The sequence below is a fragment of the Capricornis sumatraensis genome, chromosome 21, assembly GCF_032405125.1.
Source record: "Capricornis sumatraensis isolate serow.1 chromosome 21, serow.2, whole genome shotgun sequence".
Classification (NCBI taxonomy): Eukaryota; Metazoa; Chordata; class Mammalia; order Artiodactyla; family Bovidae; genus Capricornis; species Capricornis sumatraensis.
This window is the reverse complement of record NC_091089.1, coordinates 35,613,744-35,629,482: the sequence shown is the minus strand read 5'-3', so window position 1 is coordinate 35,629,482 and position 15,739 is coordinate 35,613,744. Positions and strand designations below refer to the sequence as shown.

Sequence of the window (15,739 nt, the reverse complement as noted above, 5' to 3'; positions counted from 1 at the left end):
TAACCATGAAAGTGTCACTGAGAAGATAGATTTCATAATTGAATCGTGACCTATGGACTTTAGATTTAGGAAATGCAAATCTTGATTTTTTAAATTTTTAAAAATTTATTTTTAAATTGAAGTATAGTTGATTTACAATATTAATTACTGCTATGTAGCAAAGTGATTCAGTTATACATATATACATTCTTTTAAAAATATTCTTTTCCATTATGCTTTATCACAGGATATTAAATATAGTTCCCTGTGCTATACGGTAGGACCTTGTTGTTTATCCATCCTATACATACTTTTTTAAAAAAGATTAAGAAAAAATTTTTTTATTAAAAAAAGATTTATAAAAATCTTTTAAATTATTTATTTAATTATTTTTGTCTGTGCTGGGTCTCCATTGCTATGAGGGCTTTTCTGTAGCTGCAGTGAGCAGGGGCTACTTTCTAGTTGTGGTCCATGGGCTTCTCCTTGCTGTGGCTTCTCTTGTTGCAGAGCACAGGCTGTAGAGCGTGGGGGCTTCAGTAATCGCAGCTTCTGGGCTCTGGAGCACAGGTTCAATAGTTGTGGCGCACGGGCTTAGTGGTCTCATGGCATGTGGGATCTTCCCGCACCAAGGATCAAACTTGTGTCTCCCGCATTGGCAGGTGGATTCTTTACTACGGAGCCACCAAGGAAGCCCCATCCTACATATACTTGTTTGCATCTGCTGATCCGAAACTCTGAATCCATTCCTCCCCACCCCCCTCTCCCTTGGTTATGAGTGATATCATATGGTGTTGGTCTTTCTCTTTCTAACTTAAGGAAGTGCAAATCTTGATGCCTAGTTGGGAAATAAAATACAGGCCATGAACTTGTTATTACCAAACCACTCTTTTTCCAGCCACTGAGAGCTCGAATTTGATTTTGCTGTGCTGTAGTCAGTTTGACAGCTTACGTTGTCATGTTGCCTTTTGGACTACTTGGTGATTTTCATTGTTGTTGTTTTTTTATTTTTATTTTTTTGGCCAACACAGCATGACAAGTAAAAACATTGCCTTCAAGGCTCTTGAAGGACAATTTCCTTCCTTACAAAGTGTCAAATGTAGAAGTTTCTGCAATTCACTGGAGGCAGTGGCATTTTCTGGGGCTGTTCAAGTTCATTCAGTTTTATAGAATTCATCAGTTTGGGGCTATAGAGTAACAACAGGATAACTTACTGGAAACTTTCACATTGTCTGGCCATGTATAATGAGTTCATTTTGACATTGAGAGCAAATTATGATGTCCATTTTTTTAAAAGTATATATTTGGAATATAAGGATATTTGTTTCTTCCTGGACTCCTGGTGGAACATGACCTCTGGCCATTTCCCCCTGTGAGACAGGCAGGTGTAGCCATGGGCTTGAGCTGCGCTCCTTAATTTCCTTCAGAATCAGAATGAATCTTACTCTGCCAGACAGACTCCCTGTATTCACCTCTGCTTTTCCTCCTCCAGGGTGAGGTCTAGGGGAAAACGTGGGTGTGGCAGGGCTTCCCTCAAAGTCAAGGTGGCCAGGAGCTTGGGAGGGGCTGGCTCTCAGGTGGGAAGGAGGCCGGTAAGCAGTCTGGGGACAGGACAGGTTCCCCAGGAGAGCAGGCCCCGCCCACAGGTTCCAGGGAACAACCGGAAAAGCCCCTCAAGAAGAACTGTAAGGCTTTTTTTTTGGTAAATTAATCTATTTATTTTAATTGGAGGCTAATTACTTTACAGTATTGTAGTAGTTTTTGCCATACATTCACATGAATCAGCCATGGGTGTACATGTGTCCCCCCATCCTGACTCCCTCCCTCCCACCTCCTCCCCCATCCCATCCCTCAGGGTTTTATGCAACTTGTCATGCCCCTAGGAGTACTATTTTTAACCTGTTCAGTTCAGTTCAATTCAGTTGCTCAGTCGTGTCTGACTCTTTGCGACCCCTTGAATTGCAGCACGCCAGGCCTCCTTGTCCATCACCAACTCCCGGAGTTCACTCAGACTCACGTCCATCGAGTCCGTGATGCCATCCAGCCATCTCATCCTCTGTCGTCCCCTTCTCCTCCTGCCCTCAATCCCTTTAACCTATTAGTAGCAGAAATAAGGGCTTCTGTGGTGGCTCAGATGGTGAAGAGTCTGCCAGAAAAGCAGGAGACCTGGGTTTGATCCCTGGGTCAGGAAGATCCCCTGGAGGAGGGCATGGCTACCCACTCCAGTATTCTTGCCTGGAGAATCCCATGGACAGAGGAGCCTGGTGGGCTACAGTCTAGAGGGTCGCATAGAGTCGGACACAACTGAGTGACTAACACACACACACAGTAGAAATAAAGACAAAGCAAACATCCTTCTCCTACCCCCCACGCCAAAAACCTCAAAAGGAATGACTATTCGCCTCAGAGGCTAGAGGTATGACGAAGAGATGCGATGCCATTGTGCCCCATTCTGCTGGGTTGCTGGGGAAAGGGGGCTGGCTGAGCAGGACAGTGGCTGAGACAGTCCTTGGGCCATGTTAGAGGCGAAGGCTGTGAGGGCAGCCCTGCCCTCAGCCCCCCACCTCCCTCTGAGCAGGCAGCACGGAGGACAGCTCCTGTGCCCGTTCACACGTGTACCAGCTCCAGGGCCTCCCCCTGACTCCCTGCTTCCTGCCTCAGGGCCCTTCCCAGGCCTTGGGAGTTTTCTGAGCCTGTGTTCAGAGCAGCTAGGAAGTGCAGGATTTAATGCCCTGAGGGGCAACCCTCAATCCAGAAGATGCAGGAGCTGGTGGAAAATCCCCTCATTTCTCTGCCACTTCTTGGGACAGTTCTGAGGAGCTTTCTGAGGACACAGTTCTTCAGAGTGTCTGCAGCAGGATGGAGCCCCAGTTGGCCTTGTTGGAATCTGCCTATTAACACTTTAGACACTGGCTCTTCTCCCCACTCTGTGTCCCTTTGTCTTCCAATTTATGCTTCTTGAGATCAACTCCCAACTAAGCTACCTGTGCCCAAGTCTTTGTCTCTGAGTTGGTTTTAGAAAGGATTGAACCCACTCCAGTGTTCTTGCCTGGAGAATTCCATGGACAGAGGAGCCTGGCAGGGTACAGTCCATGGGGTCACAAAGAGTTGGACATGACTGAGTGACTAACACTTTGAAACTAAGACAGGGAAGAAAGAGGCCTAGATGGAGGCTTGGAAACCCTCCTGGGTGTCTGCATAAGCAAACACTATGAACAAATTGTGTAAAATATAGACTGCAGCCATGAAATTAAAAGATGCCTCCTCCTTGGAAGAAAATCTATGACAAACCTAGACAACATATTAAAAAGCAGAGACATCAATTTGCTGACAAAGGTCCATTAATCAAAGCTGTGGCTTTTCCAGTAGTCATGTACAGATGTGAGAGTTGGACCATAAAGAAGGCAAAGCACTGAAGAATTGATGCTTCCCAACTGTGGTGTTGGAGAAGACGCTTAAGAGCCCCTTAGTCCGCAAGGAGATCATACCAGTCATCCCAAAGGAAGTCAACCCTGAATATTCACTGGAAGAACTGATGCTGAAGCTGAAGCTCCAATACTTTGGCCATCTGATATGAAGAGCTGACTCACTGAAAAGGACCCTGATGCTGGGAAATATTGTAGGCAGGAGGAGAAGAGGGAAATAAGAGGATGAGATGGTTGGATGGCTGACTCAATGGACATGAGTTTGAGCAAACTCTGAAAGTGAAGGACAAGGAAGCCTGGTGAGCTGCAGTCCATGTGGTCACAAAGAATCAGACACGACTCAACAACTGAATAACAACAAAGTAGGAAATCCAGAAAAAATGTTTCTAAAGCTCTCAGCTTAAGAGTAATCAAGGAAACAGCATTATAACTTTTAAAGAAGAAAATATAGGCCATAGGGAAATTTCCCATTAGTCTACCTATTTTCTTCATGAATTTAGCATAGATGCAGATGTATCTGAGAGTGAATTTAGTTTACAGGTACCTTCTAGGAGCTCCCCCCTTGCTTCCGTCCTCTTCAACTTTTATTAAACTTCGGTGGATGAATCCAAAACATTCTTTGTAACCTTTGTCAGTTCTGACTCAGATGGGAGGAAGGCCTGGGCTAGTTTCTGATGCTTCCTAATAAGCACGTGGGCTTTGGAGATTAAATTGGTTCTTGGGATGCTTGGGTCACTAAGAGTCATGAAGAGTCTGACTCAGTTGGGTCCCTGGGCGAATACAGTTCAATCCAGAAAGTACACGGCTCTTGGATTTGACCCAGTGTCCTAGATTCCTTAGGAACCCTCTAGCCTATAAGCTTCAGGAAGCTGGGGATGATGTCTTTCTGTGTTCACTACAAATGTTCTGCTCCCAAAATATTGCATAGTATTCAGCACATAGTAGTTGCTCAATAAATATTTGTTGAATGAATGTAGAATGAGGCAAGAATGATTCAGGGTTGGCCTGGATTTCGCTGGTGTCAGTGAAAGCATATTGCTGTGAGATCAAATCTCTGGGGAGAGTGGACCAGCCTTGGCCCTGATGTTAATTAGATCATTGGTTCCACTTAGGATAATTGGTTCTCTTTGCCACATCATTTAAGTATTTTAGTGCAATAACATAATTAGAAGATACAGATCTTAGAGCGAATTTGTAATTAATAAATATTCTATTAATGAACATATAATCATGAGACTCAACCCTTGAAGGCCAATCATTTGTTAGTGGGAAAAAACAAGGACCGATAAAATCCTCTGGGGCTACTGAGGATGTAATTTTATCCTTTATGCTACCGAAATAACCTAACATGACAATTTGTCTTTGAAGTGGTTTTTAAGGAACTTACACACTAGGGAAAATCTGACAATTTGGAATTTTTTTTTTTTAATGTGTGAAAAACTCAAGGAAGCTGAGTGGATCCACAGCAAGAGTAGAATTCTGAGATGTCAGTTTTGCTTAGTTCTCTGAATCACTGTCCCAGACATTGGTAATGTACATTAGTTGATAGATTCTAAGAACTTTAAACACTGTTATAGAAACTAATGTCTGGGAAATAGTTTCTCAACTTAAAAACTGCTTATTCTCTGGCCATGTTGCCTGTTTGCAATATCTTTCTCTAAATGGATGTATTTTTCCACCATCTACCTATTTCCTCAAGCCATAAAACTGAATCAACATTGATGCCATGGATTAAGATTATTTCCTAAGATTACTTAAGATTGAAACAGATCCTGACTCTAGTGGCTAAACACAATGCTGATTTATTTCTCATTCATGTAAGAGTTGAAGCATAACTTATCCTGGCCAGGTCGCTCCACTCCAAACAATGGTTCAAAGACTCAGACTAACTACTGAGGAGGCAGGGAAATGTAGCCCAGCTGTTGCTCTAGAAGGAAGCAAGCTTTCTAAAGGAAAGCTGTCTCTTCTGTGCCCTGCAGGGGTTCCTTGAGATGGTGAAAGCTGATACCGTGTATCTCTTCCCAGCTCTGACACCAGCCCTGGGTGGGAGCGTTTACACCAGAGGAATTGGCCAATGTTACACATCAGGGCTTCTTTCCAGGAGCCAGTTTACCAGCACGCTGCTCACTGAGTCTCTTCTATGTTCCTGCACTTTGCCTCCCACCCCTTCTTACTGTTTAATTATTATCTCTGGCTTCTTGAAGTTTTATTTTTCAAAATGTGCAGTTGGTGGGACCCATTCATGCGTCTTTACCAGCAGCTGGGGCCTTGGTGTTTTTGGTGTAAACTACTTGATCTCTGTGCTTTGAAATCAGTTTAATAAGTCCTTACTATGGAGGTCCTGAAGGGCTGGCCTGGCCAGGAAACCACAGATCTTTGGTCTCGCAGAGATGACAACTGGAGTTATAAGCTTATGGTTGGGAACTTCTTTACAGAGTTTGTCAGCTGTTGCTTTGTCAAATAAGACTAGTTTATTGAGTTTGTCCCTAACTTTGCCTTTGGACCACTTCTTCTTTTTGGCCTTGCCCCTTGATTTGTTCACTGAATGTTTGTCTTTCTTGGCTGACTTTCCGACGTCTTTCTTCTTCTTGTCATCCTTGGGTGGCATAGCAAAGCCAGGAGAGGAACTGTGACCACTGCCACCTTGCTACGATGTTGGACAAAATGTGCGTCTTGCTTCTTCATATCCTGGAGTCCCATTCCTTCTCTCCATTGATACTGCACTGCCGCGACCCTCATGTTAGCCTCTGACAGCTCTTTCCTGTGATGTCACCTAACCCACCTCCCTGCCTCTGCTTTTGGCTCTCTCCCCTTGTCCTGGAGGCGTTCATGGTGCAGAAAGATGTGATGAGGAGCGGTAGGAACAGTAGAAATGATTGAGGTTGGTGGTTTTCCAGGCGTTTACCCATCAACCCATCAATCTTCCTCATTGTTTCCTGAGCAAAACAAAGATTTAAACATGTCATTCTCCCCGTTTACATTCCTTTCATGACTCCCGGCTACTTTCAGAATAAACTCCACGTTTCTAGGGATGGTATATAAGCCCCCCACCCCCACCCCGTACCCCCAGCACAATCTAGCTTCTGCCTTTTCACTAGTCTCTTTTCTAGATGGTGCTTTTTCCCGCAGACTCCATGCCACATCAGCAGGGACCTATTTGTAATTCCCTGAACACTCCATGGGGCTTCCCTGATGGCTCAGCGGGTAAAGAACCTTCTTGCCAACGCAGGAGATGTTAGAGACTTCGGTTTGATCCCTGAGTTGCGAAGATCCCATGGGGGAGAGCATGGCAACACACTCCAGTATTCTTGCTTGGAGAATCCATGGATTGAGAAGCCTGGTAGGCTACAGTCTACAGGGTTGGACATGACTGAGTGACCAACACTTTCACTTTCAAACCCTCTGTGACATTTCCTGCTTTGTGACCTTGTTTGGGTGCTCTTCTTAGCACTTAGGAACACCTTTGCTCCACACCTGCTCTGGCTACCTCCTTTCCCAGGTAACTCAGGTATCACCTGCTGGGAACCTTCCCTGGCACTTGCTATATATGCTGTCATGTAGGCCCATTACATCGTGAGCTTGTTGTTGTTCAGTTGCTAAGTTGTGTCCAACTCTTTTGACCCCATGGATTGCAGCACACCAGGCTTCCTTGTCCTTCACTATCTCCCAGAGTTTGCTCAAACTCATGTCCATTGAGTCAGTGATGCCATCCAACCATCTCATCCTCAACTGCTCCATTTTCCTCCTGCCCTCAATTTTTCCCAGCATCAGGGTCTTTTCTAAAGAGTCAGGTTCACATTAAGTGGCCAGAGTATTGGAGCTTCAGCTTCAGCATCAGTCCTTCCAATGAATATTCAGGGTTGATTTCCTTTAGGATTGACTGGTTTGATCTCCTTGCTCTCCAAGGGACTCTCAAGAGTCCTTAAGGTCAAGGAGCATATAATATTATTCTTTTTATCCATGGACTTAAAAAGTCCTGGAAAGCCCTTCATCCCCAAAATGTGATGAATTAAATGGAAAGAAAAATTTCAAGAGTGTTCTTTTTATATTATCCCATTTGTTATATGTCTTGCTTTAACCATGAACAGCTCTTCTGTATTTTTAAAATATCCCTAACATTTACATTTGTTAGTTCCCATTTAACCAGCACCACAAGTAAAACAGACATAACAGAAAAAGAGTAAAATATGTTTCCACCCCAAACATTCAGTAGGCTATAGTCAGACAACATAAACCAAGAATCAGAAGCAGGAATGGAAAGTGTATGTACTAGAAAAGAGCAACACTTTCCTACTGGCATTTTCTCCCAAACTCGCTACCAATACAAGTTAATATGATCAAGTGCTGAGCAGAGGTCTCTGTGACTTCACTGGTGATGCTTACAGGTCACCCTGAGTCATGCACTATTGTGACTCTGGCATTTGCTTGTGTGTCAGGATTACAGCCGCTGCAGAGTGGTCAGAGCAGTTTTTCGTGGCAGGAAGGGTGATACCAGGGTTTGGCCTCCCATGAGAAGAGGAGGCCTATGGTCCAGGAGGAGGCACTAGAAGGCTAGCCCCCCACACCCTCCAGCTGTCCGTCAGCCCACATGGAATTTGTCTCTCAAAGAGCTGGATGGAGAATATACAATGAGATATACAATGAGGTTCATTGCTCGAGAACTCCAGGGGTCACGGCTCCTGCTGCCAAGAGAAAAATAAAAAGAACCAAAGCCCTCAGTGCTGTCCAGAAAAGGTTAATCCTGTGTCTTTGAGGGTTGGCCATGCAGTTAAGAAGACATAAGGAAGATGGCATGCCAAGGTACTGGGATGGAATTAAGTGGGGCTGGGAATTGACCAGAGGATAGCCACTTGGCTGCTTGGGAAGAGTCTAGGCTGCTGTGCCAGCCTTTGGTCCCATGGTGATGGTCAGGGTGGGAGAGAGACTGAGGCACAGAACCCAGACAGGCTGGGGTCCTGGCATCCTGGCAGGGTCTCCTCTGTGTGTGGCGGAGGCTCCCTGCTGTGGCTGGAAATGCTTATGAACAATGTATGTGAACATGCCTTGATTCTCATGAAGCTCTATGCAGGCATAGACTATTACTGCTATTACTTAGAGAAGTTGTCATTGACGTCCCTCCCTCTCTTCTCGTCTAGGCTTCCAATAAGCTTACACTGCCTTATCTCTTCCAAGTGAGTGAAGGATCTATTGATCTGTTCTCAGTAAAGTTCTGGAAGCTCAGGACTGAAGCTTCCTAGAATATTTGCATCTTAACAAATTGTTATCTGTTTTCGTCATGGAGCTAATACTTCTAGCAATTGATCCTAAGAAAATAAGGAGGTAAATGTTCAAAATGTTTGGCTTCCCAGGTGGCACTAGTGGTAAAGAACCTGGCTGCCAATGCAGGAGATAAATGCTAAAATGTTTGCGCAAAGATATTCTTGGGAGCATTGTTCATAATTAGATAACGCGGGAAATAGCAGTCTCACATCCAGTAAGGGAATTGATGCATCGAATGGATTAATTGGCAACCATAGGAAGGCTGCCACAGAGTGGGGAGTCTTTATTGATCTGATGGATGTTTGTGCTATAGTGTAAAGAAAAAATAATCAAACTTTAGGTATGCTGTATATATAGTATGGTAGGATGACATTTTATCTCTGTGTATGAGCAAAGCAAAAAGTCAGGCAAGAAGGTATTTAAAATGCTAACAGTGCCTTCTCTGGATGGAGGGATTATTGGTCAATTTTACTTTCTTCTATGAATCCAATTTACAATGTGATTCAGATCCATCACTCTTATTACACAGGTGCAAATCTGGCTCCAGAACTTTCTAGCTGTGTGATGCTGGGCCCTCTAGTTAATGTCTTGGAGTCAGTTTCTTCATCTGAGACCTGGAGATGAACCTAGAACCACTCTCGTAAGGTTGTTGGGAGGAATTAATAAAGTAATACAGAAAAACTCTTAAAGGGACTTCCCCAGTTTTCCATTGGTTAAGACTCCCTCTTCCAATGCAGGGATTGTGGATTTGATCCCTGGTCAGGGAACTAAAATCCCACATACCACAAGGTATGGGCAAAAGTTAAATAAATAAAAATTTGTTAAGAGAAAAATTCTTAAAATTATGCCTCTCACACTGTGAGTACTCAATTCATGTTGGCTGTTATATCTATATTTTTTCACTGAGCACATGTTTTACTTTTAGAGTTAGAAAAACAGTAGAGCAATTGGGAAAAATCTTTTCTTTGGGGGAATAAAGAAGAGCTCAATACAGTGATGACAAAAGGCACAGTTATTCCTGGTGGAATTGGACGTGTTGATGGAAAAGCTTATTTGGAGCTTCCTGACATCCTCCACCCCCCAAATAAATATAAGCTTCTGACCAGCTCCTCCTGGAATGAGGTCAGCCTGTTAGAGATCTTTAAATGCCAACAGAATCAGAAAAATGCCCAGTAAATGGAAACAATTTTTTTAAAGAACCTCTTTTATTCTTTAGCTAATCTTGAAAATTGTTTCTTCCCTTGTGAAACTTTCATGATTTCAAGCATATTTTGGCTTTCAATCATGGCAGTTTTCCTATTACTATTATTGGCAAGCATATATAAGGAAAAACTGAATTTCGTGAATTCTTCACAGTGGTTCCAATGAGAGTTTGAGTTAAATATAATGTCTCGGGGGAGCCCTGGCCCCAGCCCCTCCTCTCCACTGCCTGCTGTCCCCCAGAACTCCCACCCCAGAGCCTCTGCCCCTCCTTCCACCAGTGGCCCTGGAGCCTCCCTGTGTCACCACGCATCTTCCTTTACTCTTTGCTTCTCAAAACCTCTCCTCTCCCTACTCTTGCTTCTGTGGTTTCTCTTCCCTTTTGTTTTTTTCTTTTCCATTCTTCCATTGCATTTCCTTCTTCTAGAGAAAAACAGGAATCAAATCAAACCACCTCCTTTTCCTGCGGTCACTGCCCGCCTTCAGGAGGGGTGCTGTGTGGGTCCCCGGCCGCCCCTCCAGCCCCAGAGTAGTGGCCTGAGGAGCTGGGTGGGAGGGTTAAGGGCTCCATCGGGACCAGGCTCTCTGCCTGGCTCCAGCCCTGCCCACCAGCCTGGTCCCTGTGGGGATTTGAGATGCAGGCAGCATGGATGTCCTACTTCCTGGGACCCTGCAGCTCCCTCCAGACCAGGGGGCCCCAACTTCACGCCCCTCCACTCCATCCACAGTTCCTGCCACTCTTCCACGTGAGGTCTCCTTGGCGTTTAGCCTGCAGATGAGTTGCTTCATGCTCCTTGTCTCTCTAACTTAACGGCAAGCTCCTGTGCTATTTGCACTCCTCTTTAACTCTCAGGCCCCTATTCCCCCGTGTGGAATTTCCTGACTCAGTGCATCACCCATGATGAGCTCTGACCCATATGCTTTAAGCTTCCTGAACAATGAGATCGCAGGTTTACCTTCACAGTTTCTCAACATCTTGGAATAACCGGAGTGAATGCTGGGGTCTTTCCCTTGCCTCTCACGATCGCCCTGGCCCAGGAGCCTCTCGCCATCCTCGCGTGGCTGGTTCTAAGCACATGGAGTCCCAGGAGCTCTGGCGAGATGAAGGGGGCACACTGGGGCCTCGGAGTCTTGGGGGGTGTGGAAGGATGCAGTGTACTCTTTCTGATTCAGGATCTGTGTCACCACGTCCTGGAGGTCCCAGCTGAGTGAATTCAGGCTGGCGTCTCTTATCAGAGGGTGCAGGTGGGCAGGGCTGGGGGCAGGTAGCATCAGGGTGAGAGAGCAAAGCCCAGGGCCTGGCTGACATCAGGCAGGGTGCAAGGAGAACAGAGTATAGCCTTCTTAACTGCGGAGGGAGGTCAGGGCAGGGAGACTGGGTGAAGGGCAGCCGTTTTATAAATTCCTGTGTTTCAGGGCGAGGGCATCTCCCCAGCTCTGCTCAGGCCTGGACAGGGCTGGACCTGAAAGGGCCTGGTGTTGAGGACAGGCGGGGCTGACACCTTGCCCTGGCTGCTGGGCTTGCCCCCACCCCTAGGATGCTGTGGTTTGAACTCGTTTTATGACTCTCCCAGGCAGCCGGTGCTCAGCCTTAGCCTCTGCTCTCCTCCCTTCTCTTGTCATTCCCTCTGGCCTGTGTGTGCCCCCTACTGTCCCTGAGACTGCACAAACCACCACCCAACCCAAGGGCACATGAAGATTCAAGGAGCACTGCTTAGACCATGCCTCTCAAAGTGTCTGTGACAAAGGACCCATTTTTAAAAAACAAACATTTCTAAACTGTCACAGACCACTGCCTTTGTAAAATTCAGTAAAAATGAATTCATAGAAAAATGAATTGAAAAATAAAGCCTAAAGACTTCCAAAATAAAAAGTTAGTCGCTCAGTCATGTCCGACTCTTTGCGATCCCATGAACTGTAGCCCCTCAGGCTCCTATGTCCATGGAATTCTCCAGGCAAGAATACTGCAGTGGGTTGCCAATTCTTTCTCTAGGGCATCTTCCCGACCCAGGGACTGAACCCTGGGTCTTCTGCATGCAGGCAGATTCTTTAGCATTTGCGGTACCAGGGATGTTCTCAAAATACAAGCCTCATTTAAAAATTAGATTCAACAGATGCTACTTTTTTTCTTTTCAGTTGTTACAAAGGTTACTCCCGCTCGCCTTCGGGTTCTGTCCTTGTTGCTCCGTGGGTGAGTCTGGGGACCACACTTTGAGTAGCGCCACTCTAGACCATTAACTGTCATTTTTCTTGAGCGTTGTTGATGCTAGTCCTGAAGTCTGCTTCTCCTTTCTGTGGCCGCGAGTCTCTTCTCTGGCTCAGATTTGGTTAGCCAGTTCAAAATGTGTTTGCTAATTGTTTCAGACTGAGGCCCCGAGCCTCCATGACCTGAACGGTTTCCTTCTCTCCCTCCAGCCACTCTCCATCCCACTATGGGCCTGAAGCAGCCAGCCTTACTGGGCAGCATCATATTCTCCTTGAGCTTGGGTTCTTGGCAGAGTCTGGCCAGTGGGACATGCACACAAGCACGTGCCCAGAGGACAGCAGGGGAGTGAGGCGGGGGTGTCTATTCCCCGCGGATGCAGGATCTCAGTGCTTCTCTTGAGGGGTTTGGCTCCTGCAGCCACAGCTCTGTCTCAGCTCCAGTATCTGCTTCCTGTCCTTGCCCGTCAGGTCTGGAGTGGGAAGGGCTCTGAGATGCTCTTATCTGTCACCCCTGCTCACGTCTTTGTAAAAATCTCCTTTAGGAAACTCCAAAGTTCCTTTGTTCTAGCAGATTATCTGTCTCAGGATGGGGCTTTGAGGGACATCAGCTGACTTTTTTTTTTTTTTTAGGATTTATTTATTTATTGTTGGCTACGCTGAGTCTTGGTTGCTATGTGGGCTTTTCTCTAGTTGCGACAAGAGGGGGCTACTCTCATGGTGGTGCACAGGCTTGCTGTGGTTTCTCTTGTTGCAGACCGCAGGCTCTAGGCACGTGGGTTCAGTATTTATGACGCATGGGCTTCATTGCTCCAAGGCACGTGGGATCTTCTCGGACCAGGGATCTAACCTGTGTCTCCTGCATTGGCAAGAGGATTTTTAACCACTAGACCGCCAGGGAAGCCCCACTCTGACTTTCGAAGGATGCTTTTTGACTGGTGGAAATTGACTAAAATCCCCCAACTGTCATCTCTGAAAGAATGAAAGGAAATTATTGAGGAGGTGACTATACATTTTTAAAAAGTACATATAATGTAAAGGAGAGGAGAGGGAGAGGGTTCACTTGAGTTATGACTGTAAAATAAGGAACAGCATTCTGTTCCTTTCTTTAGAGAACACCTAGTGCATAGAATTAATGTATTTAATGTACAAATAAATGAGCAGAAAGTTCCTTAGTGTATCTGCTCAGTTTACACATGTCCCTCACACACCAAAAGCCATACATATGCAGGAGTAAAACATTTATCCCTTGCAATTTGGAACATACTGAGGATTTAGTGAAAAAGCTGAACTTTTGCTCACTTACATTTAGAGTATGAATTGAAACATTCAGAAAAATGAGTGCTGAGAAGTTCTGTCGTCCTCTTCCTTGTGGTAGCTCTGCTATGAGTCTTAGAAAATTCTTCAACATCTGCTTCACAAGATGAAGCAAGAGGAATAACACCTTGCTTCGCAGATGAATACGTTAGACCTAGAGCCTCAATTTTATGTATTTGTTTTATTTTTGGTTGAGCTGGGTCTTTGTTGCTGCGCGAAGGCTTTCCCTAGCTGCAGTGAGCGGGGGGCTGCTCTGTCGCGGGGCACAGGCTTCTCGCTGTGGCGGCTTCTCTTGCAGTGGATCGTGGGCTTCCGGGTGCTCCAGCTCAGCAGTTGCAGGTCCCGGGCTCTGGAGCACAGGCTCAGTAGTTGTGGTGCAGGGGCTTCGGTTGCTCCTTGGCACGTGGACTCTTCCCCAATCAGGGATCAAACCCGCGTCTCCTGCATTGCCAGGCAGATTTTTTCCCCACTGAACCATCAGGGAAGTTGCAAGAACCTCAAGTTTCATGCACCTATCATGTGAATTGAATGCTAACAGACTTCCTAGGCTAGAAACTGGTCTAAGCACTTTTCAACTATTAACTCATTTCATCCTCACTACAACCTCATAGGGGAGGCTCCTGTTTTCTAGAAGAGGGAACGGAAGCTCGGGGGTGTTTTTCAGCCTCCTGACCCTGTGACTCGTGGTCACACGTGAGCACTCAGTGGGTGCAGGATTGGCTCCCTCGGAGTCTGGCTGCAGAGCTGGCCTGAGATGCTGTGTGATGATGTCGCATGAGGTGCTCCATCTGTCCCTGCTCTGGTTTATGAAAGCTTATGGCCCCTGTGGGCGTTTGGTTAGAACTGTGCCCCTCACTCAGGATGTTGTCCATCACCTTCCAGAGTGTTCCCCTAAGAAGATCCATTTGAGAAATCCCTTTAGTCCCTGAAATAATTGTGCTTCATTGGGGCATTAAAAGTAAAACTAAACAAAACATATGGACACTGGGATGGGATCCCATTTCCCTCCTGATTGTTGGTTACTGGAAGCCAATTTGTGGCTAAACTGTGCAAGTGTTTAGACCTTCATCACCTGTTTTGTGTGCAAACTTCACTGTGAGCTCAAGATTTCATCACTACTGATAATTTTCTTCTGTTTGTTTGTTTTTGCTCTTGGGTAATTTCATATTGCTGCTTTCTTTACATCTTGAGGATCTGTGGTTCTAAATCTCTCCCCACCCTTTTTTCTTAAACACATTGGGATGTAGATGAAGACAAGCAGTATATTGTTGAAACAGTCAAATATAATCACTGTTTCCATTCCAGTTGTACATTTGGGTGCTACTTAGAATAAACTGTCAAGATGTATTTTCTTTGACTTTATGATTATTCAAATCAAATTGCCAACATCTGTTGAATCATAGAAAGAGGCACTAAACAGCCTCTTGATGAGGGTTAAAGAGTGAAAAAGCTGGCTTAAAACTCAACATTCAAAAAACTAAGATCATGGCTTCTGGTCCTATTACTTCATGGCAAATAGATGGGGAAACAGTGGAAACAGTGACAGAGTTTATTTTCTTGGGCTCCAAAATCACTGTGGACAGTGACTACAGCCACAAAATTAAAAGACACTTACTCCTTGGAAGGAAAAGCTATGACAAACCTAGACAGTGTATTAAAAAGCAGAGACATCACTTTGGTGACAAAGGTCTGTATAGTCAGTTATGGTTTTTCTAGTAGTCATATACAGATGTGAGAGTTGGACCATAAAGAAGGCTGAGTGTCGAAGAATTGATGCTTTTGAAATGTTGTCCTGGAGAAGACTCTTGAGAGTCTCTTGGACTGCAAGGAGATCAAGCCAGTCAATCCTAAAGGAGATGAACTCTGAATATTCATTGGAAGGACTGATGCTGAAGCTGAACCTCCAGTACTTTGGCAACCTGATGGGAAGAGCCAGCTCATTAGAGAAGACCCTCATGCTGGGAAAGACTGAGGGCAGGAGGAGAAGTGGGCAGCAGAGGTTGAGATGGTTGGATGGCATCACCGACTCAGTGGACATGAGTTTGAACAAACTCTGGGAGATGGTGAGGGATGGGGAAGCCTGGTGTGCTGTAAGTCCATGGGGTCGCAAAGAACCAGGCATGACTGAGCGACTGAACAGCAACAATGATCATTCAAAGCTTGAGAGATGTGTATGTTCATATAAAACTATTTATTTTTCAGTTCAGTTGCTCAGTCGTGTCCGACTCTTTGTGACCCCATGAACCGCAGCACACCAGGCCTCCCTGTCCATCACCAACTCCCACAGTCCACCCAGACCCATGTCCATTGAGTTGGTGATGCCATCCAACCATCTCATCCTCTGTTGTCCCCTTCTCCTC

At 45.5% G+C, this 15,739-nt stretch overlaps 1 protein-coding gene and 1 pseudogene across 1 annotated transcript in view; one reads left to right on the top strand and one right to left on the bottom strand.

The window, feature by feature from the left end:
- LOC138097474 (laminin subunit alpha-3-like) overlaps window positions 1-15,739 on the top strand; it is a 173,431-nt gene that overhangs the window by 26,230 nt on the left and 131,462 nt on the right. The gene's annotated exons all lie outside the window — the stretch shown is intronic.
- LOC138097421 (small ribosomal subunit protein eS25 pseudogene) lies at window positions 5,642-6,009 on the bottom strand (annotated as a pseudogene).